This window comes from Haplochromis burtoni, unplaced genomic scaffold, assembly GCF_018398535.1.
Source record: "Haplochromis burtoni strain Fernald_Lab_line unplaced genomic scaffold, NCSU_Asbu1 Contig_1270, whole genome shotgun sequence".
NCBI lineage: Eukaryota > Metazoa > Chordata > Actinopteri > Cichliformes > Cichlidae > Haplochromis > Haplochromis burtoni.
In genome coordinates, this window is record NW_024583631.1 from 49,840 (window position 1) to 57,600 (window position 7,761).

At 42.9% G+C, this 7,761-nt stretch overlaps 1 long non-coding RNA gene across 3 annotated transcripts; it reads left to right on the forward strand.

The window, feature by feature from the left end:
• The first annotated feature begins 276 nt into the window (after positions 1–276).
• On the forward strand, positions 277–7,653 carry LOC121813205. 3 transcript variants are annotated; one of them, XR_006053570.1, is made up of 4 exons: positions 277–4,055; positions 4,212–5,296; positions 5,394–5,486; positions 5,565–7,649. It is a non-coding gene; the product is annotated as an uncharacterized LOC121813205 (long non-coding RNA). The 3 variants fall into 3 exon arrangements; XR_006053571.1 differs by having other exon boundaries at positions 537–2,292; positions 5,165–5,296; positions 5,565–7,648; XR_006053569.1 differs by having other exon boundaries at positions 536–5,296; positions 5,565–7,653.
• Positions 7,654–7,761: the final 108 nt, after the last annotated feature.

Consider the following 7,761-nt stretch of genomic DNA (forward strand, 5'->3'; position numbering starts at 1 on the left):
TTCTCCCTATTAACCCTTTGTTTTGTCCAGGCTCCACCTCCTCTGTCCTGATTGGATGTTGAGCAGAGTCCGGCTAATTGGTAATCAGCATAGCACTACTTAAGGCCTGTGGAGCTGTGCTTCTGTGCCCTCCGGCCATTTTGGTTGCCATACTTGCGCAGGCTTGCATGCCTTTGTATTTTGTGTGAGCATTATTGTTTCATGTTCAGATTGCTTGTAGGGGAGAGCTGCCTTTTGTTTTGACACCCTGTTTTCTCCTGTTTATGCGTTGTTAGGTAGGTTATGGTTATAGGTTGTATATTTTGTTTCTTTGGAGTTAGGTAAGTTTCTTTTATTTCAACATCAGGGATGTTTGTTATGTTGGCCTTGGCTCTCCCTGACGTTATACCTCAGTCTGATCCCATCACCAGTATTAAATAAACCTTTTAAAATTACCATCTTGGCTCCTCCTTTTCTATCCACATTTATGTTCGTCCCTTCAACCCCCCCTAGACTAGCCAGGGGACGTAACAGGGAGGAACAGCCACACAGACACAGAGCGTGAACATCACCTCTGTCTGTGCTGTGTTGTTCACAACCTTTGTTCTGGGCTTTTAAGTGGAGGGTGGAGCTTGTGTGATGAAGCTGAGAGCTGTGTTTGCACATGCTCAGTGTGACAGGATGTTGGCTGCTGTGAAAGCTGAATGCTCTCTGGCTAGAAGTGATGTCACACATTAGGATAACTGTGCTGGCTCTCTGTCAGAGTACCAGGGCCTCGCTTTGACCACACGACTCTCAGTACACAGCATGATGTGTGCGAGGAGCAGGACTGAGGTAAACCTCTGAGGGCTCAAACTGAGACTGAGCTCCAGATGTTTCCACATGTTTCTGCTCCACATGTGTTTGATGATTATTTCAGGTATAGATGATGAAATATGACCAGTCTGATGTGAACCTGCTTCTCTGACAGCGCCTCACCTCTCTGCGCTGCCCCCTGCTGGCTCTTATCATTACTGACTGAGTCCTTGACACACTTACTGCCACTTTATTAGGTACAGCTCACTAACACAGGCTCAGACCTGCTTTGCCTTCAGAGCCGCCTTAAATCTTCATGGCTCAGATTCAGCGAGGTGCTGGAATCATCCCTCAGAGTCATGTGATCAGTGACGTCTGCTTCAGTACTGACTGATAGAAAAGTGCCTCCACATAAACACGATGTGTAGTAGTAATAATAATAATAATAATCAAATAATTTTCAGCTTTTCAGCCCTTTGTCTGGATGCTAATCCAGCTGTGTGTGATTGTGATGACAATAAATAAATGTCAGACTTACAGCTCCTGTTTTACTGCATTAAAGTGATCAGATGACTTCGGCGCTTTGACATGGATGGTAGTGAAAGCAGGAAATGACAAACGTAGCACCGCAGCAGCGTTTAACACGTCTGAGCTGGAAACACAAACTCTGGTATGAACATCATTCATAGAACAGCTTCCAGCTTCTTTTGCTCTGCGACAGTTTGGATGGATTTGCATTTAAAGATGCTAAGAGACTAAAATGGTTAGGGTCAGGAGGTCAAAGGTCAGAGCTCCTGTGTGTCTGAGGGCGGCTTCACGCTGGAGAAGGATGAAGGAGTCTGACCTGAGCCAGTGTTCGACATGAACACATCAGCACTGCTGTCAGTGAGCCTAACGACAGCCGTTAGCATCATTTCAGTGTTTTGGTCATAAAAACACTTCCTGTCACTGTGGTGGTTACAGTGACATCATGCAGTTTGTGTTTTGACCTCCAGAGGGCGACAAATCAGCACAGACAGAGAGCTCCATTCAAACTTTGCTGCCATCAGTAATAATTCTTCAAATATAATCATCAGTGTTTGTCCCTGATATCATAACTGCAAAATCTAGACATGTGACAATAGTGAACATGTCACATGACACACCTTAAACATCATGTGATCCACTCTCAGTCTGCACTTTCATTCATGACTTCAACAGGTTGAAATGAGCTTTGAACAATCGTCAGTTTAGTGCTGAATTATTCAAACGCTGCAGGAAGAACAAAGTGATGACAGATGTTTGTGTTTGAAACAGGAAAACCAGCAGAAATAAATCACCTCTGGACAACCTGCCAGAGATGATTTGGGAGTTTCCCACGTGCACCTGAATGCAGCACTGACTGTTTCTCAAACGCTCCTGATTGTAACGGTGTCCCAAAACGCCTCTCTGACTCTTTCCTTCCTGCTCAAAGTTCCTTTTTTTTTCTTGGTGTTTGTGGCTGATGCTGATCGTCTCCGTGTGAAGCTCCGTGTGAAGGTAACCCGAGCAGTGGGTAATGTTTCCTGACTAACATCAGCTGTGTGCAGCTTAGTTCCAGCACACATCTGCCGCTCCATAGTTCACGGTAACGGACTCACAGCTGGACCAATGAGGCCGACCGTTAAACTGTTGCCGATAGCCTGTCTGTAAAAGATGTCTTCATGCTTGTAGTTATTAAAAAAAAGACTCCACATTGAGTCGGTTTGAATGTTTTCAGTGATGATGTGTAGAAAAATAACAATGACGACTTTTTAAAGCTGTGTGGACAGGGTGGAGTTCAACATGTGGGGCAGTGTGGAGGTGCACAGGTTTATTTCTGGACTCCTGATGGTTTCTATAGCGGTTTTGCACATGACATCATGCTGTCAAGGTCGTGATCACGTTCACAGAGAGTCTATTGTTACTGTCGCAGGTACAAAGAAATTAAAAGCAGAAAGAGAATCTTTTTTTCATCTCTTTCCTGTTTCTGATAGAAGACGAGGAACAAAAACATGATAATTAACAGATACAGCAATCAGATAAACAGTATAAAAGTATTGTAACTATTAGGACTAAAAGTATTTGGATTTTTAAAGGTCAAACAATATGTGATGATTAAAAATCTTTACATTTTTATTTTCCTTTTTTCTTTCTATTCTTGTTTTATTTTATTTTATTTACATCTTCATCTGCCTCCAGCACCACCTTCAGCTTCTCTCTTCCATCTGAAACTCTTCCTCCTCACTGAAGTTAGGCTTCTAATGTGACAAATCCTACATGAATATACTTAATTCATCTCAATATTGCCTCAATTAGTCAGCAGATCGAATAACTGTGGTTTTCAGGGTTTTTTGTACCTACTCCACTGGGGTTGCAAGGTGATCCAAGCAGGTGCTAAAATGTGGCGTTGCCAGGCTGTATGTCGCTGATTGACTGATTCACTGTCACCACAAGATGTGTCATGAGACGGTCTCCTTCAAACAAAGCAAACTCACCATGTTTAAGATGACAGTGAAAGAAACGGACGGGCAGAAAGCAGCACTGTGGTCAAATGAAGAGGTGCAGACCTTTTTGTGCACAGTGGCTGAAGAACAAATTCAGATGAAGCAGAATGAAGTGATCCGCATTGCAAAGGTTGGCTGCTAAAGGGACCAATGCACAGTAACCAGTGGCTTTAAAAACTGAAAAGTGATTACCGGGCCATCAAGGACCACAATGGCTGACGTGGGTCCAACAGACAGGACAGGAAGTGGTTTAATCAAACGGACGTCATTTATGGGCGCTGACCAGCGAGCACCTGGAGTGAGAGAGGCCTCGACTCACGGCACTGCTGGAGAACATGGTGACGTTTGTGAATGCTTCGTGTGTTTAATCGTAATTGTTCACTTTGAACAAGCCATGTTTCAATAACACTGTTGTCTCTTTGCAGATACAAAGCTAGCTAGTTCTCTGTTTATGCTAACTCCATCCTCAGCTAGTTTTTGTGCTTACTGAGAGAACAACATAAAGTTCAAGCCACAGCTGAAGAACTACGCTTTCCTCCAATTTAATGTCATTTGTGTCCTTTTGCTGTGAAACCTTTTCTACATGCGAGGGCTTTTCATACATCTGGATTAGCATGGCCCTCCAAGCTCCCCTGTTTGTTGCAGGGGCAACCTGCAGGCGGGTCCATTCCACTGCAGGGCAACCTGCACGTGGCGAATAAAATTTGAACTTGAACTTGTGCCCCAGCTCTAGTTGGTGTAGCGGTGCAGACGCCACGCAGCGATGCCCCATCACTGGTAAGAAATGGTGATGAAATTTCATATCATGTTGACTTCAGCAGTGATGGAGGAAGTGCACTTTTGTTTCATTTTCTTTCCTCCACTGTGTTTTTGCTCCATTTTCCCATAATTCCTCTTGCATTGCATTGACCTTCCATTCTTCCTTTCCTGTAGGCGAGAGGAAGAGGACACAATGTAAACCTGGCTGTACTAGTGTGCTTGAGGCATGGCAGCACAGGGCGTAGGGAGGAAAAGGCAAAACGGCACAGGTCGCTGCCTTCAGTTAGGCATCCCTGAGTGTGGTCGGTTACCTCGCTTCAGTAATGCGTGGCCACCGTGGCTGATGTTTCATCTCATCCATGGACTTTACCCCTTTGATGTAAAACAAAAGCAAAAGCTTTACATTTCTCTACTTTGTAGCTTTTGGTTCTAAGAGAGGTTTAGTACAGCTTCAGTGTTGCACATAGAAAACAATTTATACATGGCACATTGTAAATAGTTTGAATTTTCCAGAGCGTCATAAAGAATTTAGTGATTGTTGTTTGTGCATCATATATTTTTTTCACGAATAACCAACATTTGGCACAGATGTGCCAGGATAACTCATTTTGAAGAAAATAAAAACAGTCTCTCCTTTGCATTAAGTCATTGCACAAAAATCTACATCTGTTTATGTGCCAGAGAAAAAATCCTTTATTGTATGTGTTTTGTTGTGTTTGTGACGTTCAGCCACACTGATGTGGTTCTACACTGTAATGGGACACCAGTCGATCTGAGTCGGGTTGATACTAATGGAAAAGGGCTTAAATGTGTCCTGGGCTCATTAACTCTTTAGCTGATTAACTTCTAGTTAGTTAGCTTAGCTAGCAGTTAAAGTGTGATCACTGTGTAAGCAGTCAGCTTGGTCCTGAAATAAAGCTGCTCGCTGCCATTTCTACAGCCGTGTTTGACCTGCTGCTTTGTTGAACTACAGTAATGGAGGATTTGGAGGCTGAACTTGGCTCTGTGACACTTTTTGTAATGAACTGATAAAAACTGTCTCAGGTGGATGTTAGTCCAACACGTCAGACACGACCTCTGCAGCTCTCAGTGGATGTGCACTTGAATGCTTCGTGTTTCCTCTGCAGGTGAAGGTAGAAAGTGTGTGTGAGCTGATGTGAGTTCAGCAGCATGGATCAGTGTGAGGACAGAGAGGAGGGAGCCCCTCCCTCTAAAGCCACTCTGTGTGGGGAACATGAGAGCCAGACCAAAGCTCAGAGGTGAGATGACCATCTCTAACTGTCATCTCTAACTGTCCATGACTCTTCTCCATGTCACAGCTCAGCACTCACATCTCTGCTCCATCATTATTCACAGGAACCCACCTGGACCTCCACCCAGCTCTGTGTCCTTACAGAGCGACCGAGTAAAAAAATTGATCAATAAATTTGAACAAAGACAGTTATCTGAGTAAGCTAATGTCACTGTTACAATGTCTCACATGTGATCAGCTTAGATGTGCTGTAATTTTATTTAACCTGCTTTTAGGCTCCATCAGAGACTCAAACCTGGACCTAAACCCAGCTGTGTGTCCTTAAAGAGCGACCAGTCTGGAAATCACTGGATTAATTTTAAAGTCCAGCCTCCGTCTGCTGCAGAGAGGTGAGCTGTTAGTAAAATGAACTCTTTGATTTAACTGCTTGATGTTGTTGGATATAAACTGCAGTGCAAACACGTCATTCCCTCAATCCCATTTAAACCGTCTCTTAAAAACAAGCCTTTGGTTTCTAAACAACTGAAAATCTACTTCAGCAAACAGGAAGTGATACTCGTGCTCATGTTTTCTTCCATCAGTCACGTGCTGTATGTTGGAGGAAGTTAGAGGACGTAACACTAACTCTGCTGCACAGATTTCACTTTGACTCATAAAACTCAAAGCTTAAAAAATGATTCAAACACTAGTTTTTATTTTTACTTAAAACTGAAGTCACTCAACATTTTTCTCCACTTTTCTGAAAATCCATCAAATAAAAATCTTCTAAAATGTAGAAAAAAAAGTTTCCTCTCTGACTTTGTGCCTTTTGGAGATCAGTTCATCTGCTGCTCACTGAACTGTTGGCAGAAATGTGTGCTGCACATGGTAAACACACAAAACTATACTGACGACTGCTTTAAGCAGGTGACCGACACCAAAAAGTTAATTGTGCCAATTAAACTGTCATAGTGATAGTGTTCATATTATTATGTTGGGTGGTTGAGCAAGCAGATTGTTGGAAATTTCAGCATGCAGTTAATTTTTATTTTATTTTCCAGAGACTGGATTTCATTCCAGTACATCCCATTACAACCAGTACAGTTAGCTAACCAAGCGACGGAACCTCAGCACTTCAAGCCTCCCACACCATCGCTTTGGCAGTTGTTGCTAGCTGTATGCTGCTGTAGCTCAGTCAAAAGTAACTCAGGGAAGGATTTCGGCATGCTCAAGTCAAAAACTGGACTTTTCTCTACCAGCTGTATCAGAATAGCCTGATCACAACACACGTCAACTTTTGCTGCTGCCTTGGCGTAGTGTACGAAGGCACAAGGAAACAAATCTGACACTCCGCAATTTGCAACATCACGCCATGCAGAACAGCATGTTAACAAGTTTAAGCAGGGAAGGCCATGAAAGTTGCACTAGCAGGAACGAAAAATGAAAGAGATGCCATTTAAAGCTCAAACAGGAAGTGCTGTCACTGAAAGAAAAAACTTATTTGTTCAAATTGATGTTGGTAAAAACATTAATCTGGTCGCTCCAGTGAGTTAGTTCCCTCTTAGGTCCCTTTGTGTCCCTGCCTCCCCAGTTGTGTCCTCGTGTCTGTCTGGTCTCTCTGTCTCCTTGGCTGTATGCGTTCCTTGTCTTGTCTCGTTAACATGTCTGCAGTTCTGGTCCTTGTGTTTTTCCTACATGGTCCCATGTTCTTCTTTTTGCGTCATGTGCTTTTGCCTCCCAGTCTGTTGTGTGTATTGATAGGTTTGTAGCTTAAACCTATTCACTGGAACGTTGAAGACAATATAATTACACAGCAAGCAAGACACGAAGTAGGCAAAGTTCTTCATGTTTCTCGTGCACGGGAGAGAACCGGACAAACGCCGTTCCTTCCTTTCAACTACCTATTGTTACTAAATAGATAGATGAAAGCAACTGTGCTGTCAGGATTTGTGTTTAGATCTCCATCAGGTTCAGCAGTCAGTAAGCAAAAGTTAGCCAACCTTGTTTTGGTGGCTGGTTTCAGAAGTTGAGAAACTGCTAAGCATTCCAATGCAAAGCCTCAAAGAGTAGAAACACCACAGTTCCAACTACCAACCGCGAGCCAACCTACAACTTTGATGGTATTGTATGATAATGGACTTCATTTCCCTCGTGTGATCAGACAGATCACTAAGCAAACACATATTTGCCCCAACAGTCAATCAATTCATAGATATGACTGGTAGACACATTTTATTTTCAGGTGTGCACATTTTCGGTGGGCTCTGAATTAGGGCTGCCACAAATGATTATTTTCATAGTCGACTAATCAGATCATGCGTCCACTGGACGTAAAACGTACAGCTTATTGCACCAGCAGCATCTGCTCTTATATAACTATCATTAGCTTACAGCGTGTTAAAGGTATGTGCTAACTAATAATAAAGGCAAGATGATAGTTTATTAAACTTTAATGAAAATGGCAGATTGTCTCAGTTGAGTTTAATAAACTCC